General features: G+C 38.1%; 1 long non-coding RNA gene across 1 annotated transcript in view; it reads left to right on the forward strand.

Annotated features, from left to right (window-relative positions):
- The window catches only part of LOC130708446 (uncharacterized), a 1,343,207-nt gene that overhangs the window by 614,783 nt on the left and 706,660 nt on the right, over positions 1-21,764 (forward strand). Inside the window, exon 4 of the long non-coding RNA XR_009008660.1 lies at positions 20,882-20,989. This is a non-coding gene — a long non-coding RNA (uncharacterized LOC130708446). The remainder of the gene's footprint in view (positions 1-20,881; positions 20,990-21,764) is intronic.

A 21,764-nucleotide genomic window follows, 5' to 3' on the forward strand; every position in this document is an offset into this window, starting at 1 on the left:
TGGATTAAAAATTTTCATTAAAAGTTTTATTTACAGAAAAATCGAAGATACACTCCACAGCATTTCCCCATTAACATCGTAAATAGCGTGACACATTGTTATGATTTAATAAACCATTATTACATTATTAACTAAACTTTATATTGTATTTTAATTGTCTTAGTTTTTACCTAATGTCCTTTTTCTGTTCCAGGGTCCAATCCAGGATACCACATTGCATTAGTTGTCATGTCTCTTAAGGGAGGAATTACTTGTGGTGGGTCCTGAGACTTTGTTTTTGATCTTGAAAGTTATGAGTACTGGTTAGAATTTTTGTACAATGCCCTTCTATTAACATTTGTGTATTTCCCTCAAGATAAGACCTGCGTAGTTGGTGACTAAGTGAAAGATCCCAGAGGTAACTTGCTATTTTCATCACCTCCTATCAAGGGAATATACTATCAAAATGATTTATGGCCATTGTTGTTGGCCTACACAACCTGATACTGTGTTGGTTGGGTTTCTGACTGTAAAGTTAGTCTCCCCTGCACCCCTCTCATTTTCATACTATTCAGAAGCAAGTCACCAGGCATAGCTCCTTAAGGGCAGATTATCTACATAAAGTATTTGAAATTCTTCTGCTTGGGATGTTTGTCACTTCTCCCCCACTTACTTATTCTTTTATCAATATGGATATTTATTTCATATTTTGGGTTGTAATTTAATACTACTTTATTGATCAAATTATTAGAACTTTGGCCATTGGGTGTGCTTTCAGTTGCTCTAGGGCTCCTTTGACATACCTCCACCAGTGAGGGTCTTCCTCTTGTTTTGTTTTGAGTATATTCTGACTTTCTGCCACTACAAGGTGTTCTAGGCTCATTTTGCATATTTCCTGCCACTGACTTAGAATCAGATTCTTCTTCAAGGAGGCCTAATTTGTTGTACTGGCTACCATTTCTTTCAGGTCCTCTGCTGACAGAGCAAAAAAATATATGTGCTTATACTAATTCAGGTGCATGTACTTAACTATAAATAACTCTGTAAATATTTATATCTGTCTCTGTATTAAACCCAAGTTCATACTCATGTTTCCAACTTTATTACCTCATAGATCATTCTAGCCGCTTCTCCCCACTTCAAAAATGGGGAGCCTGGCTCCTACCATCCGTCATCCATTTACTTTGTTGTTCCATTCCAGTATACATGTGTAGTAGTGTTAGAATTATTATGCCTACCCCTGTGGGTAACAACTTTATCAACTAAAGTACAGTGCTTTTATGCAGTTCCTTTTGCTTTAATATTGCAGACTTCACTCATTCACAAAGTTACTTAGATTAGCACCTTTCTTTGTCATCCCCTTCAACAGTTTCTCTTCCATTAGTCAGCATTGCTTCTGAGATACCCTCCCCCACATTCTTAAATATTTTGTGATTTGTATGCATTAAGTTTCACTCCTAGTGCTATAAAGTTCTGTGGGTTTTGGCAAATGTGTACTGTCTTGTATCCACCATTATGGTACCATACAGAATAATTTTATTCTTCTAAAGATGACCTGCACTTTATTTATTCATCCCTCTGCCCTACCCCAAGCCCCTGGAAACTACTGACTATTTTACTCTATAGTTTTGCCTTTTCCAGAGTAATACTTAATTGGAATTAAATCATCACCTTTTCATACTGGCTGCTTTCATTTAGCCATTTAAAATGTACTTAATGTTCCTTCATATCTTTCTGTGTCTTAATCGTATCTTTTAATTTGAGTAAACTAGTACATGTATACAATGGGTTGTTTGTTCATTTACCTATTGAAAGACATCTTGGTTGCTTCCAGTTTTGGGCAATTATGAATAAAGTTGTTATTAACATTTGCAGGCAGGTTTTTGTGTAAACATTAGTTTTCCAGTCAATTGGGTAAATAGGAGCATGAAAGCTGAATTATATGGTAAAACTGTATGACTTTTTAAGAGCCTGCCAAGCTGTTGCCTATAGTGGCTGTACCAGTTTGCATTCCCAGCTATTGCTCTGCATTTTAACTAGCACTTGGTTTTTTGCTGCTGTTGTTTGTTTTAGCCACTCTAGAAGATGTATTGTGGCTAATAGGTGTATTGTCTTAATTTTTATTTATCTAGTGCAAATGATATCGCATGTCTTTTTTTTTTCCATCTGCATATCTTTTTTGTTTTGTTAATTTTTGGAGTATAGTTGATTTACCATGTTGTATTAGTTTCAGGTGTACAGCAAAGTGAATCAGTTATACATATATCCACTGTTTTTTAGATTCTTTTCCTATATAGGTCATTACAGAGTATTGAGTAGAGTTCCCTGTGCTATACAGTAGGTTCTTATTAGTTATCTATTTTATATATTGTAGTGTGTATATGTCACTCCCAATCTCCCAATTTATCCCTTTCCCCCCTGATAACCATAAGTTTGTTTTCTTCTTTGCAGTGTTCAGATACCTGTTTTTTAATTGGGTGGTTTTCTTACCACTGAGTTTTAAGAGTTCTTTGTACAGTTGATAAAAGTTATTTGTCAGATAAGTGTTTTGTTAATTTTCCCGAGCTGTGGCTTCTTTGATTCTCTCAGTGGTGTCTTTTAAAGAAGTCTTTTAGTCCCAATAAAGTCCAACTTATCATTTTTTTTTCCCCCTTTGGCAATCATGCTTTTGGTGTTGTATCTAAAAAATCACTGCTAAATTCAAGGTTAGGTAGTTTTTCTGTGTTGTATAAGTTTTATAGAATTGTTTACTATTTAGGTCTATGATCCAATTTGAGTCAGGTATAGTGAAAGAAGTAAGATCTGTGTCTAGATTATATACATATATATATATATATATTTTTTTTTTTTTTTAACATGGGTGTCCAGTTTTTCCAGCATAACTTGTTTAAAAGCTATCCTTTCTTGACTCAGTTGTCATTGTACCTTCACCAGATATCAGTTAATAATATTCATGTGGATCTGTTTCTGGGCTGTCTATTCTGTTCCATTAATCTATGTGTCTTCTTTCACCAATACCATGCTGTCTTGATTACTGTAGCTTTTTATGAAGTCTTGAAGTTGGGTTGTTTCAGCGTTCCATCTTTGTTCTCAATATTGTGTTGTCTGTTCTAGATCTTTTTATTTTTGTATATAAATTTTAGAATTTGTTAATGTATAAAAAAATAACTTTACTGGGATTTTGACTGAGATTCCATCTATGGATCAAGTTGGGAAGAACTGATATGTTAACAAGTGAGTCTTCTAATTCATGAACATGGAATATGTCTCCATTTATTTAGATCATCATTGATTTTTTTCCAGTAGAATTTTAAAGCTTTCCACATAGAGATACCATACATATTCTGTTAAATTTATAAACACTGTATTTTTTAGTTTATAAGTGGTACTTAGTTTTCAATTTCAAATTCCTAATCTCTAGTGCTTTATAGAAAAGCAATTGCATTTTGCATGTTAACCTTATATTCTGTGACCTTACTATAATTACTTATTCTAGGAGTTTTTGTTTCAATTCTTTGGGATTTCCTACAGACAATCATGTCATATGTCAGCAAAAGTTGTATTTGCTCCTTCTAGATCTGTGTACCTTTCTTTCCTTTATTTCACTTGGGAGTCCTTCCATTAAGATATTGAGTAGTAGTGGTGAGAGGGGACATCCTTCACTTGTTCCCTATCTTAGGGGAAAGGTATCCAGTTTCTCACCATTAAGTATGTTACCTGTAGCATTTTTTGGGTAGTTATCCTTTATCAAGTTAAGGAAGTTTTCCTCAGTTCCTAATTTGCTGTAAGCTTTTATCATGAATGAGTACTGATCTTTGTCATGGGATTTTTCTGCATCAGTTGATAGCAATTTTTCTTTTACCTATTGATCTGATGGATTACATTCGATATTCTTAGAACATTGGGTTTACCTGTATACCTGGAATAAATCTTACTTGGTCATGGTGTATAATTCTTTGTATACATTGAATTTTCTTTGATAATATTTTGAGAATTTTTACATGTTGTTGATCAGAGACATTGGCCAGTAGTTTTCCTTTCTTGAAATGTCTCTATCTGGTTGTGGTATTTTATGGCCTCCTAGGAAGAGGTAGGAAGTATTCTATTCATTTCTCTGAGTTTTAATTTCAGTGATCATACTTCATTTTCAGATGTCCAATTTGAATATGTTTGTAAATTTACCTGATTACTTTTTCTCATTTGTTTGCACTTTTGCACAACTTTAATACTTAAATAATATAGTCCGTATCTATACAGATTCTCTGAGAAGCTTGCATCAACATGCATATTGTAGTTTTGGGTTGTGCACTGTTTGACAGCTTTATTTGTGGGAGTTTTTTATGACCTGATTTATGAGGTATCTTTAAACAGAGGCATGTTCTTTGTCTATGCCGAGATTCCCATGGACAATAACAGTTCTGTATCACTTTGTTTTTAATTTGTGAGGTCCTTCAAATAAGGCTAATACAAACAAGTCTTGTATTAATCCCCCCCTGCCGCCCAGTTGGTAAGAATAATTTTTTCTCAAAAATTTCATTTTCAACAAAATGTATAGCAGTTGATGGGCTTCAGCTTAATACGATGTTCTCAAACTTTCCACCTAACCTGAGCTTAAGCCTTTCTCATCTATTTTGACTCTTAACTGGTTCAAGAAAGTGGCAGTTTAACTTTTCAGCACCAGTGGTTGGTTATTACATACCCAATTTTCTTTAAACTTTCACCTAACATATATTTAAACTTGATATTTACTATAACTCATTCTCTCATGGTTGTGTGGAGGAAATTTGGTTTAGTCCCTTCATCGGTAGAAAGTAAAATCTCTTTTTGCTTTATGCCTTTTCATTTACTAATACATTGATATGTCTGTTACTATGTAACTGGTTCCTTAAGGATAATCCCCATGTCTGATTCACCTCACTATTTCCCACACTAATTACCTTTGTGGAAAATGGATACTTCAAGAACACAAGATTAAATATATGGCAACATTATAAATCATATTATACAACTTATATTCTGTTTTAGGTCTGATCTTTGTAAATATTATTGGCTTCTTCCTACATGAAACATAGTCAACTAGCTTTTAAAAATCACGTGCACGTATTAAAAGCAAATCATACTTCTGAATCCAAGTAGTGCTGGAGAGTTTTAAGCTTTCATGTTCATATATAAATTCTAATCATCTGACCCACAATCTCAATACTCAATCTCCATAATACTTCTGCCTCAGACATTTTCAGAAATTTTGTCTATTTTTAAGTTTGACTTCAGTCAGTGTTGAGATAAGCTTCCCCTCAGTATCATTTACTTTTTCTCCTTCCCCCAGAAAGGCCAAAGAATAATATTACAAATAAGTTGGAAAGTGAAATATCTCTCTGAGTTATTTAATAAAGAACAGAAGATCATACATTATACTGAACAATTTTGGAACATAAAGACTAGAATTAAGTGCATTTAATATACTATAAAAGAGTAAAAGGAAACAAAAATAACAGGTAGTTTGAAGGTCATATTTGTTTGGAAATATACTATCTTAAGGTTTTATTCTAATTTTAATATTACAATTCAAAATGTCTTGGCTCTCCCTGGAAGAGTACTTTGATGCTGTTTCAGGAACATGTAGTTACACTCAATCCTGGAAAATCTTTGTCCTTTGAGAGTAACATTATTTTCTTAATGATCCAGAATATTTAAAGTTAAGTGTTGTGGCTAAGGTTGGTGATAGAGACGAGAAGCAAAATTTGGGTACCAAACTGATGCATAACAAAACTAGAAGGATAAAATTATTTTGTGATTCATAAAATTAAAAATAACCATATATATTAGAATTTTAATACTTAGAGAATCTGCCTTAAATACATATATATTCTTTATTATATTCTTTTGGGTACTCCTAGGATGATACCCCATGCCGAATTTGGCTGCTTAGTACTCACTCGTCTACTCACTCATTCACTCATTATTTTTCAGTTAGATGTTTCCCTTTCAGTCTTACGCTGTAGATTTTTCACCCCCTTGGCTGAAAGCTTAAGAGGACCTGACCACTTGTGCTTTCTATGCCTAATTTGTGTTGGGAAGAAGTTGCTTCTCTGTCCTCTGTTCCATTGCTTTGATGAAATGCAAGCTTTTCTGCATTTAGTTTGATCCTGTTTTTTTTTTTTTAAATGAGAGGCCTTTACCTTTTTGTCTATAATTACTTATAAAATTAAATGAGAGTTTACTTTTAACAGAAGTTTAATATTAAGACTGAGTTTATCTTACCATAGAATCTCATTCTAAACAAGATATAAGTCTATCTCACTCCTTTGTAATATTTCCCAGCTAATCAAAATAGCTCTTATATGAGAAATCTTACTATCATTACATATATAGTTATTTGTATTGATTGCTCTATTAATGTTGATGTACACAAATATTGCTGAAAGACAAACTACTATGGGTAAAATGAACTGTTTGTGGTGGGAGGAAGGATAACTACTTAGCAGGCATCATTTGAATTTTTTATGTGCATGTTGTAGTGTTTTACTCAAAAGGAAAGTAATCCATGAATGTGAACTAGTTATTAACTCAGTGGCCTCATAAATAATGGGAGATTTTCTGTTTCTGCCTATTATTTGATATTCTTGTTTTAAGCCAGGAACAAAATTGTTTCTTGCTATCTTAGATATTTTAGAAATTGTGTTCTTATGAGCAGTATTGACATATTCAAAATGTTAGAACAACATTTTTAAAGCTAGTATTTTAAAAATTGTTAATTTAGTAGTAAAATATGAAAATTATATGACCCTGTAAGTAGAAGGGTTTTTTGGGACTGTTCATTGAATAATGATTTCCAATCTAGGGTCTTAAGTACCTAGAGTCCTTCAAGGTAGTACCTGGATGGAAAAGTACAGCTAAAAGACACAACTAAGAAATCTTGCATTTATACACATGGCAGCTCGAAGGCTAACTGGAATGTTGAGTGTGTGCACACCAATTTTTTCAAGGCATTCTATGTCTAAAGGTATATACATGTCAATAAAACTATGGCAGGAAGTGAGAAGTATGTAGCATGGGCATGAGAAAGCATTTCCAGGTGGCATCTACAAAAAAAACTGTTTACAATATGCACAAAACTTTGCTTCAGCAATGATTGCAGTATGCAGGAATGAGGTGTTTTCATTGAGTGTAAGTCAGATAAACTGAAATCAGAGACAGTTAAAATACCACATTCTGCATGGTAGTCCATCACTGTATTAGGGTTCTCCAGAGAAAGAGCCAATGGGTGTGTGTGTGTCTGTGTGTACAGAGATTTACTTTGGAGAATTCACTTATACAATTAGGGAGTCTAAAAGCTGCAGTTGCAATGTGAAGGCCATCAGGAGGACACCTAGTGAAGAGACGACATTGTAGTTTGAGGCTCCAAAAGCCGTCTGCTGGTAAAGTTCCCTCTTGCTGGGGGAGTGTCAGTCCTTTGTCCTATTCAGGCCTTCAGTGAATTGGATGAGGCCTACCTACATTATCAAGAACAATCTTCTTTACTCAAAGTCCACTAATATCAGTGTTAATCTCATCCGAAAACACTCTTGCAGAAATACACAGAATGTTTGACCACATACCTGGGCAGCATGGCCCAGCCAAGTTGACACACAACATTAACCATCTCAATCATGACCTTTAAAAAAATAAAATAAAATAAAATAAAGGCTTCCCTGGTGGCGCAGTGGTTGAGAGTCTGCCTGCCAATGCAGGGGACACGGGTTCGAGCCCTGGTCTGGGAAGATCCCACATGCCGCAGAGCAACTGGGCCCGTGAGCCACAATTACTGAGCCTGCGCATCTGGAGCCTGTGCTCCGCAACAAGAGAGGCCGCGATAGTGAGAGGCCCGCGCACCGCGATGAAGAGTGGCCCCCACTTGCCACAACTAGAGAAAGCCCTCGCACAGAAACGAAGACCCAACACAGCCATAAAATAAATAAATAAATTAAAAAAACATGAACAAAACAGATGAATGGGGATATAATGTGAATCACCACCTTTGTATTCTTCAGGTCTTTGGTACCACTAATTTCTGTAATTCTAAGATTCGTTATTGCGTGTGATTTACTGTCTTGGCTAAAACTATAAGGGACATTCTCAGGGGCTTCCACTCTCTGCTTGCTACCGTAATGTTCCTTACCCCACAGCTTTGGGAACCAATGTGGGAGTGCTGCTAGTTAAGTCTATCGCTCCTGTGAATGCATTTACGAAATTCCCATGTTTAGTTCTCAGGGAAATAATTGCTAGATGGATCTGCAGACATATCAGAAACATTGTATGATGGACTTGGAATAAACGTAATTTATCCCCTGGGTTCCATAAGCCCTCACTCTAATATGATAGTATCTCAAGTATTTTATTTCCAGTGTTAGATCTTAATGCAAACAGTCTGAATTCTGTGTATTCTCCTTTTCCCAGTAAACGTCTAGTCTGGCAAATGGCCCTGGAACTCTTCGGGGAATATATGTATATATGTTTTAAGAATATTGTATGTACAGTGGTGTTGCAGAGCACCTCCTCAACAGGAGCCACGCGTCCATTCAGTCAATGGACTCACAAGTCTATGAACTGACTTGGTTGTAGAAAATGGGCGAGGGACAGCAATTTTCCACTGCAGTGACTTGTGTCAGGTTTCTGCTTACGATTTTTTTTCCCATTTTTATAACTGAACAATACCCTAGTCAGTTACATATAAATCCTCTCACAAGGAGCACCATGGTCTACTAGTCGTTGCCAAAAATGCCTGTGGAGCAGGGTACTATGATAGCTAATGTAGTGTTGCTAAGCATGATGGTATTTTACTTCGACTTTGCTTCTGTACCTGACTTCTGTACTGCAGTCCCATTATCCTCCTTGATACCCTGGAGCCCACTAAACTCCCATCTTCTGCCTGTACTACAGAACGTAGCCACGTTTTGAGCTTTTCCTTGTTACTCTTTCCCTTTTCACCAGTGTACTGTTTCACTGCTTTAATAGTTCTGGGTCCTCTGGGCTCCCCAAGGGACACAAATGAGGTGGTGAGTTCTCTAACCTAATAAATCTGTTCTAACTTTCCTATCATCCCAAACCTATGAACTTCATCAATGCCTTACCAAAAACCGTCCTAACACCTCTACTTCATTTGCTGCAGGCCATGATGGTGTGCAGGTTTCAAAGAATTGTCCCAACGCACACATTTGGGTCAGGTGTTCCTGCCTGAACATTGAAGTCACATGATGAATAGGTTTGGTGAGTCAAATTCTCCACTTACCCAGCTGTATGTTGCCTCCCCCTCAACTCTGGACTAATGAACTGAGTAGACTCCCACAGGTTTAACCTTGGCTCCTGCTCTAGTATGTTAGCTAGGTACTGCAGTCCTTGGGTGTATAAACTATTTTCTCCCACAGCAGAGATTGCACTTCTCCATTCACATTGTGCTGAGACCTCACCCTTGTGATTAGCCTGAAGGCAAGGAGGGGTTGTAGCCTGGGATCTTGAGGAGAATAACATTATCTTTTGCAAAATCTAATTTTAAGTAATATCCTTATACATTGCCCAGGCAAGGGGCAATGTGATTTTTCTCAATGACCAAGGGCACTGCTTTTACTGACCCAGAGGATTCAGAGGAATTCAGGAGTTCAACATTTGCAGGCTCATGCACTCAGAAGTCCTCTCATAGGACTTCCTTTCCCACACTGTTTAAGGGCCATGACTTTGTTACCGGTCTCTCCACACTTGGTTTCCTGTGCAGTTCTTCCACCTTTGCAATTAAATCTTAGGTCTGATTTTTCAGAGCCGTCTGCCTTTCAACTCAAGGAGGTGAGAATATCTTCAAAATCTTTAGTAGAGGACCTTGGGCTTTTATGGCTTGATTTGGGTTAGAGTTGGATATCCTGAGCCTATTCCTTTTATCTGAATGAAGGCTTCTAATTTATTTAACAGAAGCCAGATCTCTCCACAATTATCATTGTCCCTGTACTATTAGAGGGCTACAAATAGCTAGTATTTCACCTTCATCCTACATTTGATCCTAATTAACCACAGGTTAAAAAAAAAAAAAGGCTTAGTGCTTGCAATGTGTTTGCATGTCATGGATTATCCCCACCCTAAATACAACCAGAAATGGCATCTCTTACTTTCAGGCCAATGAGTAATCCAGCCCCCAGATCCTTCTTCAGAGTCTATCCAGTGTCCTGCATGTTTCCCACTGTCTTTAACTCAATTTGTCCAGAAGTCAGAACAAATAATTATGCCCTACTAGTGTTATGAGGGACACTCCCAGGTAAGAAAAATAAAGGACAAATGAGGAAAGGAAATCGGGGAAGAGAATTTTAAAAACCTACATATCCTGTGAAGGATGGGAAGCCCTGGTGTGGAGAATGCTGAGCTTCAGTTTCAATCTTAAAAACCTTTAAAAATGTTTAGAAATACCTACTACTTCCTTTAAAGTATAAAGAATCAGGAACTCAAACATTCATTAGTGAAAACATTTTGTAATTGAAGATTTTACAAAGATCCTCGAGGGGAAAATGAAATATATCAGAAAATCATTGATGCTATCTTTTTGCCCTTCTGTTTGAACTTTATCTGACTTACTTTTCTAAACATCTTGTTTTCTTATATTGGTTAGCCTTCACCCTACTGCAGGAATCTTATACCCACCATCCTGCCATTGTATCAGTTACCGTGCACTTTAATATTATTAGTTTTCTCACTGCACTTTAATATTCTTTTATTTATACAGCGTAACTCTACTACTAGATGTTTTAATTTCATTTCAAATAGCTTTTATACTTTGACTGTCATCTTGTTTTTTGCAATTATCCTCTCATTGTCATGAAATCTCTTCAATCCTCTCTTCCTTTGCTCCTACTCAGAGCATGTCTTTACACGGTACTGTCAATTTCGCTGGGAGTGTTAGGCTGATAATATTGTCCTTTCTCTTTTGTAACAATCGTTCTGAGTCACTGCCATTGGATCACAGAAATTTCTTGGGCACACTTTTTAAAATGTTTGGCTAAGTACTGCACATTTATCCTCAAAATTATACCTTTGTAAGAAATAGATGTAGCAGAGTATTGGGTCATCAGGTAAACAAATGAATCTCTAAAGAGGAGCTGGAAGTGCATGGCTATTTGACTTTTAACTTAACTCTAAATTTTGCTTTTTTCTTGCCTTTAACTTTGACATTTTTCACGTTTTCTTCAGCCATTTTATCACTAAGCACTCAAAATAACTTACTGTTTTCCAGGCATGATATTAGATCCTGGAGATGGAGTGGGTTGAGGGCAGATAGGAGGAGAAAAGAGTGGCAGCAATAAGGGATGCATATCTCTTCTTGAAATATTCTTATTTCACAAGGGAGGACAGCCCTGTTTAAAAACAAAACAAAACAGTGATAATTGTGCTGATAGAAAATGACAGTGCAGTTCATAAGTACAGTAAAGGGAACAACTACCTGTACTTTGAGGGGGGAATAGTCTCGTCTTCATAAAGTTGACTTTGAAATAGGGTTTTGAGCAATGAGGACCACAGAAGGCAAACAACTAATACATCTTAGGATCGTCAACAAACATCTTGGCGACTCTTCAGGCTCTGAATTTTCATTTTTGCCTTCTCTCTGTTCCCTTAATAAAGTCAAGGGGGAAAAAAGTGATACTTTGCAAGCAGGATATTCCTTCGACAAGGAGTCTATAGCTTTCTTCCAGACTAATGAAGTTCCTGAATAGTCGTCTTCCTCTATTGCCACTTTTCTTGATTTGTTCTATGTAGAGATAGAGTTATTCACTCTCAGGGATGGCCAATTTAATAAAATAAACTTGATAGGCACATTACTCAGATCTTTGTGAGCAAAAAATATTTGCCTAGTTTCACAAATGTTATGTGAAGAAAAGGTCTCTTCTTGGAAGATAATTTTAGTCTTGAGAACCAAGAATCAGGATGAAAATCTAACTTGGCCTTTCACTGCTTACATGCCATAGTTTTAATTTTATTGTCATCCTGAGAGCCCATGTTAAATATAACTAGCAAAGGATTTTGACACCTAAGTTTAATATACTATTCCAAGGTGCATTGTTGAAAGCTATATGAGGAATTGGTATAATCAAACTGCTCACCATATTGAATAAGCTTCTTCTATATGTAGCAATACATGATAAAGGGAAATGTCAACTCTTTAGCTCAACCAAGTAATTTTTTTTATAAAAGATGATTTCTTTTGTGGTATTTTTAGGCTCTTGGGCTAATCTCCTTTTGTATTTTCAGACATTTTCTGGTTTTCATAAGCAAATAGAACTCTCTGCATGGCTTCCAAAATCAGAATTTTCATGCATATAATCATTATTCATTCTGTCATTTACATTATAAAAAAGATAATGAGTCAGCACATATTCATAGTTTTGCTTCACAGAACATTTTGCTTCAATTAAAACATTTTATGTTATGGGGGACTCGTATGAGTTTTTACTTCTAATTTTATTGTGGGAATATCTTTGTTTCCAGGCATGAATTGGGAAAAACAACATTGGTAGCTTTAGAGCTTAGATGTCTGTCAAGGCATTAAGGGATTTATGTGAGAACCTTTTCAGCCTTTGCACTGACCAAATTGTACTCCAGGAAGCTAAAGTCTATGGGGGAGGTTTGGGGGTGCAGTAGTTTGGAGACATGCAGTTGGAAAAAATAAAAGTGTGTTTCCCTTCTGTAGTAAGAGTATGCATCAGGAAGAGCCAGGTGAAAGGTCAGAGCAAGCCTCAGGAGTGGATCTCTTTGGGAGTTGATAAGCAGCTATTGAACCCTGCACTTTTTCTGGAAGTTTATTTTTGCAGCTAGTTTGAAGAGTGAATTTTTCTTAAAAAATTAATTCCACACAATTTAATTGACGTCCTACATGCCACTCAATAATGTAGATCTTTTCAGCCATGCACTGACTTTGTACACCCCTCAGTTCTACTTACCAAGTTGTAATACATCCAATTGTCCATGAATTCATCTCTTTCATTCATTAAATAGGCATGCATTGAGTACTGCCCACCTACTTAGCTGTTTTGCCGAGTGCTACATATTATCAAAATGAGTAAGGACTTGCTTTGAAATTGCCTACAGCCTAGTGAGGAAGATGAGCACATAGTCAAATTATTTCAGAAATAAGGTACAAAACGGTGATTTTTGCTTGTGTGGCAAATCTTGTAAGTACTTTTCTAGAAGCAGTGTTCAGCCTGTGAAAGGGAAACATGGGAGAGAGGTTAAGGATCCAAAAGGCTTCTCAGGCTTCAATACGTAGTAGTTCTATTGTCATTCAGTTTATATTGTTTTTAAATTAAACTAATATTTCTTGTCTAGTTACTTACATTAAAAAAAAAAATCAGACATGAAGGTTGTTGGTTTGTGTGTTATCCTTTTATTACTGGCTTTCAACTTATTTCCATTGTATTGAGGGAACATAATTTGTAGGATTTCTATCTCTTAACTTACTAAGGCTTGCTTTTTGAGGTAAATCTGGTCTGCATTAACTTGTGCATGAAAATAGTATACATGCTCTTCAATATCTCCTCTCTGGACTTGTCTTTATTCCTCACTATTCTAGTTATCCTCCTCACCATTTCACTAAGACTCATTTTATCACGGTTACCCATGATCTCTACACTGTAAATAAAATGACAATCGCCAGTCTTCATCTCACATGACTTATCAGCTAGAGTTGACACAGTTGAACATTGTCTGCTATTTTAACCAGTTTCCCCTCAGCTTCTGGAACACCACTCTCTAACTTCCCTGCATACCTCACTAGCCACTTCATTCTTTGCTGGTTTCTCTTCACTCTTTGAATCTCTAATAAAAGTTGAAGTACCCAAGGCTTCAGTCCTTGGACCTCTTTCTTTCCAAACCATACTCACTCCTTATCTCGGGGCTTTTTAGTAACATCTATGTTCTAATGACTTAGAAATCTACATTTCTAGGCACTCCCCCCCCCCCGCCCCCCCCCACCCCATCTCAGGTACGTTTACCTAGCTCTCTATTTGACATCTTCATTTGGATGCCTAATGGGCATTTGGAAATTACCAATTTTACAATGGATCCCTTTAATTCCCTCTAAGCCTTGCTTCCAGTAGATGCCAACACCATTTTCCCTATTGTGCTTAGATCTGAAACCATGGGGTTGTTCAACGTGGGGTATTAGGTGAAGACCTGTTGGCAAATCCCATCTTTTCTATCTTCAGATACATCCATGTTCTAATCATTCCTGGCCACCTCTACTGTTTCTGCTCTAGTTCAAGCCACATTCTTCTCTTTTCTAGATTGCTGCAATAGTCTTGCTTCCCTGCTTCTGACTTTATTCCCTTTCATTCTCTTCTCAAAATCCAGCCAGAGACATCCTGTTTGGTTTCTACTCAGAGTCCTCCATTGGGTTGCCATCTCATTTGGAGATGTATCTCTAATGCCTGTGATAACCTGCTCAGTTTTAGATAATGTCTCTTCATTACTCTGACTTCCTCTTCTCCCCTTCTGTCTCAGTCTGTTCCTAACAAATTGGATCTCGTGCTGTTTTTTATTTGTTTTGTTTTTATTTTTGGCTGTGCTCGTTGCTGCACGTGGGCTTCCTCTAGTTGTGGCGAGCAGGGGCTACTCTTCATTGTGGTGTGTGGGCTCCTCATTGTGGTGGCTTCTCTTGTTGCGGAGCACGGGCTTCAGTAGTTGCAGCACACGAGCTCAGTAGTTGCGGCACGCAGGCTCTAGAGCTCAGGCTCAGTAGTTGTGGCGCATGGACTTAGTTGCTCCACGGCATGTGGGATCTCCCGGAACCAGGGATCGAACTGGTGTCCCCTGCATTGTCAGGCAGATTCTTAACCACTGTGCCACCAGGGAAGTCCTCATGCTGTTTTTTAAACAATCTAATCTTGTAGACTTTGTCCTTCATGTTTCCTGTGTCTAAAATGCTTTCTCCCAGTTATCCACAAGGCTGATGCCCTCATTTCCTTCAGGTCTTTACTCAAATTTTGACTTTGTAAGAATTTGCCTGACTCTTATCTATGAAATTGCATATACTTCAATTTTATACAAAGTTACTGATTAACAATTTTCCAATTAAAAAAATTGCAACTTCCCTCCCAGACATTGCTTATAGACTTTTGATTCTTTTTAGCCTTAGCATTAATTGCTATGTTATTTACAATTTATCTTATTAAATTTGCCTTCTGTACTAATTTAATCTTCATATGAAAAAACAATTTTTTTAACTGCTATATTCTAAGCACCAAAATTAGTGCTAGCTTATGGTAGACACTGACTAAATACTTGTAAGAATTAATGAATGCTGTATTGGATTTGATACCTTGCTGCTCCTCAGCTGGGCAAACTGAAACAAAGGAGTATGCAGGAAGTTTATGGGGAGTGTTGTGGGGATCAACATCTGTCAGAGAAAGGGGGAGAAAGTAGGGGTAGGCAAGCAAAATGGGCTTCAATGGGATCTCCACAAAAGCCTCAGCCAGCAACCCAGGGAGCTGTCCTGACTTGTGACTATAGACCAGACCTTTACGCTCGGCATCCACTAGTCATGGGGTGCAAGGCTGCCCTTGAGGGAAGCCTTGGTGACACAGCACAGCCAGCTTAGGCCAGTTTCAAAGTGAGATGAGAACTGGGGCTGACGTTTGACAGCATTCCTAGCAGCTGGTTGGAAAGGTCTTTTCATTCTCAAAGGGCATCCTTCTCATGTGTACTGCTACACCTACCAAGTAGGCTATGGCCTTCAGGCTGCCTCCGTGTCCTAGGAGGCCCTTCCTCCTGGGGACTGCACAGTTCCTGTTCCTCCTTCAAGTTCGTACTCAGATGCTACTGTCTCAAAGAGGCCTACTCTCTCTCTTTCTAGTTTAAGTTGAAACAGCCCCCTCCCCCATATACTCTCTCACAGACCCATGTCTTTTAATATGGTGTATTTGCTTAATTTCATGTTTTCTGTTTCCTCCAACTAGAACACATGCTCCAAGAAGACAGATTTTTTTGTCTACTTTCTTTACTGAAAATTTCACAAGCGCTTAGGACACTGCATATAGTATTCCAAATACTTGTGGAATGAATGAATGAAATGAAATGAATTTCAGGTTTCTGACTAAGCTGGCTTTGATATTTTTAGTACTAGAACTTCTACAGAGTGATGATAGTCCTTTGGATTTCACTGATAGAGATGGAAGGCTGAAGCAGAGCCTGACTGCCTGTACAAGCCTGCACTGCAGCTCACTGAAAATGTACTCCAGGACATATTTAAAAGCAACTAGGGGAAAAAGAAAACACAAAAAAAAACAAAAAACAACAAAAACAAAAGAAATGAACCCTGCCTATTAGGACACCCACCAATTTGTTGAAAGCACAAATTTGGTTCCTTAAAGGCTGACTTAGCTCTAAAGTCATGGGTATAGTTTCATACTGTGTTAGGGGTGAAGAGACTTGAACTAGGCTAAGAGGCTAACAGAGTCTGACATCAACCTTCTGCCCCACAGTTAATGCAGGGAAGCTGCGATGAAGCAGGTCGCCACCAGAGGACACTGTGGGACCTCTTTCTGTTGTTTAGCTTTCCAGGATGTATAGGATTGCAGGAAGCTGGGCACAAAAGTTTGAAAAAATCTAAACATAAAGGAATATTTTGCTCATGTCGTTAATGACTTTGCTTCATTTTGAAAACACACAGTATAAGAAAGAATGTGTTGAACTGCAGCTGGAATAATAAAAATGGTGAAGGCTGATAGTAGAAATTTCACAAAGAAAGATAACAAGGGATATTGTGTATCTAAAAGATACTAAACCCACTCATAATTTTTAAGACTGCTGGTGAGAGCGTAAATTTGTTTGATGCTCAAGGAGGGTCATTGGTCAATCTATTTGAAAGTTACAAATGCATTCACCTGTGAACTCCCTCTACGTACTTGTAGGAATGTATCCTACAGATGGGGACCTATGAGATACTAACTTACTTATACTAAGTCATTTATTATAGCCTCTTAAGGACAGTGAAAGTTTTGAAAAACAAATCTTTGGGGAGTCTGGTTAAAGAACTTACAGTATTTCAGAACAGAAATACATGAAGCTGAATATGATGAAGATACTGTTTATTTGCTAGTATAAAAGACCTCAAAGTTACTTTGGGTGGGAAAAAATGCTCATAATAGTGGGTAAAGCATACAGGTTTTTTAAGGGGGGGGGGTGAGGAGTGAGACTACACATACATAACTCTATTTGCAGGAAGAAATTTAGCAAGGGTACACAGATGCCAGTAAATGTTGTCTTGTTGAGGGTGACAAATGGAAAGGGATGGAAGCAAGTGGGAGTGAGACTTTGTCCTTTATACCATTTTGTGAGACTTAGACTGATGCAAATTAATTACCTATTCACAAAGCAGAATATATTTAATTGGAGGGGAAAAACTTTTGGTTACTCATTGAGAGAATGTTGGTAATCCAGCTGGTTGTTTTATTACTCAAATGCATCAGGTACATAGAGGTGTTTGTAGTCAGAGTTAAGTAGTTTTTTGAGTTACTGAATGAATTCAATTAGGACTAGTGCTTCTGGCACACTTGAAATGAATGAGGTGAATTTTCCAGCAAGGCTGTCCCAGGAAAAATGACAAAGTTGCTTGGATTTTCCTTTGGGATCTCTTCAGTTTTCTTGACTTTCTTAGTCCCCACCATGAGCAATTGGTTACAGGTTGATCTGCCCTATGGGCAAAGAAGGAAGGAGTTACTGAGCCTTTGCCTTACATTGTAACAGACTTAATCTAGTAATACATATTCATTTATTCACTTAATATTTATTGAGTATCTACTAAGGATCTGACAGTGAACCTCGTTCTGAGGGACAATGAACCTTCTTCTGAGGATACAGATCTGTCAGACCTAAGCTTTTCTTTCCCTCGGGGAGTTCACAGTCAACTAAGAGGACAAGCATGGTCTAATTGCTTTGTGGAGTGATGTGTGTCATGGAGAAAGAGTGTATGGTTCCCCTTTCCTGAGAGAGAACGGAGAGAGCCTTCATATCATATTACAGACTTTAAAATCTGAGTAAGAATTTTCTAGACAACAGGGGTTGGCATGGGGGGGAGAAAAAATTCTTAAGCAGAAAGAAGAACACTTAGGAAAATCAGACTTAAACACGTGGTCTGTTGGAACAAGGTCTGAAGACTTTAGCAAGACTATGTGTGTGTGTGTTTACATTTTGAGAGGAATTACTGCCACTACTGCTAGTGTTAAGTACTTAGTATGTGCTCTAGCTACATTATGCTGTCTAATCTTTTTTTTTTTTTTTAAGAAGAAAGGAGATTTTTTTTTTTAATTTTATTTATTTATTTATGGCTGTGTTGGGTCTTCGTTTCTGTGCGAGGGCTTTCTCTAGTTGCGGCAAGCGGGGGCCACTCTTCATCGCAGTGCGCGGGCCTCTCACTATCGCGGCCTCTCTTGTTGCGGAGCACAGGCTCCAGACGCACAGGCTCAGCAGCTGTGGCTCACGGGCCTAGTTGCTCCGCGGCATGTGGGATCTTCCCAGACCAGGCCTCGAACCCGTGTCCCCTGCATTAGCAGGCAGATTCCCAACCACTGCGCCACCAGGGAAGCCCTATGCCGTCTAATCTTAACAAAACTCTGAAGTACATATTGTCCCCATTTTACAGATAATGATACTGAGAAATAAAAAGAAAATTAGGTTATTTGTCTAGAGTTATACATGTAGGTAGAGCTAGGACTTGGATTTATATCTGATTCCAAATTTGATGTTCCAAAGTATGAATTAGAGTGTTTGCTGGATCTCTTCTGTTCTTTCAGATGCCCTCTCTACCTTTCTCCATCCTATTCTCTAAAACTGGAAACTAGCCTGGATGGAGCTTATCAACAGACTTTTATGCTCTTAGGATTCCAGTGTGGTTGGTCTCATAGGTAGTATAGGAAGGAAACCAGAGGGAGGGGAAAATAGGAGAACATTTTATCCTAGGGCTCCCTTCCATCCTGCCAGCTTGTGCTACCTGGGACTCCCAAGGAAAGATCACTGCTAATCTCCAGGAGGCCTTCTCTGCGTGCCTGACTCCTAGGTGACAGTAACTGTTCCCCGTCCTTGTCCCTGCAGGCCTGGGGTGAGAACAACTCAACTTCCCTTGTGGTTTCCTTACGTACCACCCACTGTTTTTGTTTTTGTTTTTTTAAAATAAATTTATTTATTTATTTTTGGCTGTGTTGGGTCTTCGTTTCTGTGCGAGGGCTTTCTCCAGTTGTGGCAAGCGGGGGCCACTCTTCATCGCGGTGCGCGGGCCTCTCACTATCGCGGCCTCTCTTGTTGCAGAGCACAGGCTCCAGACGCACAGGCTCAGCAGCTGTGGCTCACGGGCCTAGTTGCTCCGCGGCATGTGGGATCTTCCCAGACCAGGGCTCGAACCCGTTTCTCCTGCATCGGCAGGCAGATTCTCAACCACTGTGCCACCGGGGAAGCCCCTCCCCACTGTTTTGTAAATAAGTTTTTTATTAAAGTCTCTTCAAATAATCCTAATTTTAAAGTGCTATCTGTTTTCAGTTGGCACCATATCAACATTTAGGCAGTTATTACCTAAGTGAGAGCTGATGAAAGTCCATTGTTGCAGTAGTTTAAGAAACGAAAGGGCTAGGATGGATTCCAGATGGAGAGAAATCTGAATTTTAAGAGCACTTCAAGGAAAGAACAATCATTCTTAAGGTTTGGCTTCTATAAAGGAATCCAAGTAGACCTTTCTTGCATGTTTGCCATTGCACTACCTAGACAGAAACTCTTAATCCAAGTGAATAACAAGGTAGGACAAAACAGGTGGTTGCTAAATCGACACTTGAAGGCAGGCTTTGCATGTCTTGAAGTACATGGAGCCACGTTATTCATTCACAGAGGGTAGTGCCAGGTATCAGGTGGCGAGTCAAATAAGCAATTAGTGCCAAGAAGGTATAGCAAGAAGAAAGAGGGAGCCCTGGCCGGTAGATCAACCTGCTCAGCCCTGGTTCTGAGTGTTTGGCTAGGCAGTGAGCATCAGAAGGAAGGTCAGCAAATAGCAGGAACCCCATCATGAGATTCAGTTCAGGGTAAACTCCAGATCCCGGGGAAGGGGACAAAGGCAAAGCAAGTGCTGGCTGGACAAATGGCAGCGCGATTGGCGTACTGCTATACCTCTTGGATGTTTCCTTAAACCTCCTGATTGTGCATTGGACTGGAGTATGGCTGAGAGCACTGGGGAAATCAGGTGGCTCTAATTGTGGGGACTGGAAGGTCCTAACACACCCCATTCACAAAGGCGACTCAGCTCTGAGGTTTTTGCGAAGGCTGTAACTTTATCAAGTAGTTGAAAGGTCTGTTTTCACCTTGTGTTCCGAAGCAGCAACGCCCTGGTGCATTTGAGGAAACATGAGTGTTCTTCATCAATGTCTCTCAATTTGAGGAGTTTAAACTAGGGCAGGCATCAAACCGATGGAATTGCATTATTAAATTCTGTTTCCTACTGAGATTCCTTTTTGTGGTGGGAAGAAAAAGGAATTCTGAAAATGAAATATTGTCAACATTAGCTTCTTTCTGGGGTTTAAAAATGTATTTTGATTTACAGTCTCTGAGGACAATATATAGAAAATGGCTTCCTAAATTAACACATCAATTAAACCAAATGGAGAGTATTAATTGCACTAAAATAATAAATCTTTTATAAGGAACGTTTTATAAGAAATATCCATGGTCCCTTTGACTCACACAGGTGCTATATTAATCACTGAGGTGTGAATTATAGAGGTGCAGAGTTTATGCTTCTTTCCTTTGTGTTGAGCATTCTGATAAATGAGAGTCTAATGTGACAGGAAAAGATAACACAATATGTTATTATGCTGAAGGAACATGAAAAAAATGTGACTGACACTGTATTTTGTTCCAGGTGGGAATAAAAAGCAAGCAGTTCCTGGCCCATGATAACTAGTTAAGGGTGTCTGACTGATGGCATGTTGGCACCAGCATTGAAGGAAGTGATGGGCTTCAGGTCCAGGTGAGTTCAGTTCTCTAAGACATAGTATGTGCACCTTTCCTACTCCTATATACACACAGTTCATAAAGTAACTCCATTGAGCCTTTTAAGATATCGGGCTATGGCATTTCTTTAAAAGATTATAATAGTTGTAAAATTCTGTGTGCTTTAAAGTCATTGGATATTCTTTCTCTTCTTTTTAACTTTAAGTAATAGAACAGGTAGTTAAGGATGGGTTTCTTTCTGAAATGAGGGTCAATGCCTGAAGTATAAGTAGAATAAAAGATAAAATTTCATATAGTACTTGGGGGTAAGGAGGGAAGGCTATTTCTATAAGTGACCTAAGTGGGAACACAGAGTTCCCATTAAGCATTTCAAACTGACACATTATTCTAGACCCTCCTTAATGGCAGGCACCTAAGGGCTGAGTTACCCTTAAGGACCCTGAATTTTGTCACTTGCAGAGTCATGTAATTATAGCAGACAGATAATCCAGTAATTCAAAAGAATCTTTGATTTCTGGTTTTCAAGAGATCAAAACTAGAGGTCAAACACACCTTTTGTTGCACAGATTCTAATTATGATCCTCCCTGAGTCTGTACCTTCATGAATTCATAAGCCAAGAATGTATATATCACCTAGAGACATGAATATAAAACTTTTGTGGGTTGACTAGAATAATACACTATGGCTTTAGGGGATGGAATATATTTTATACAATTTAATTTAAAAAAATATATACTTTTTAAGATCTAGATACTAGGACTTATACACATGTCTTATTTTAAGTTATATA

This window comes from Balaenoptera acutorostrata, chromosome 6 (genome assembly GCF_949987535.1).
Source record: "Balaenoptera acutorostrata chromosome 6, mBalAcu1.1, whole genome shotgun sequence".
In the NCBI taxonomy this organism is placed as follows: domain Eukaryota; kingdom Metazoa; phylum Chordata; class Mammalia; order Artiodactyla; family Balaenopteridae; genus Balaenoptera; species Balaenoptera acutorostrata.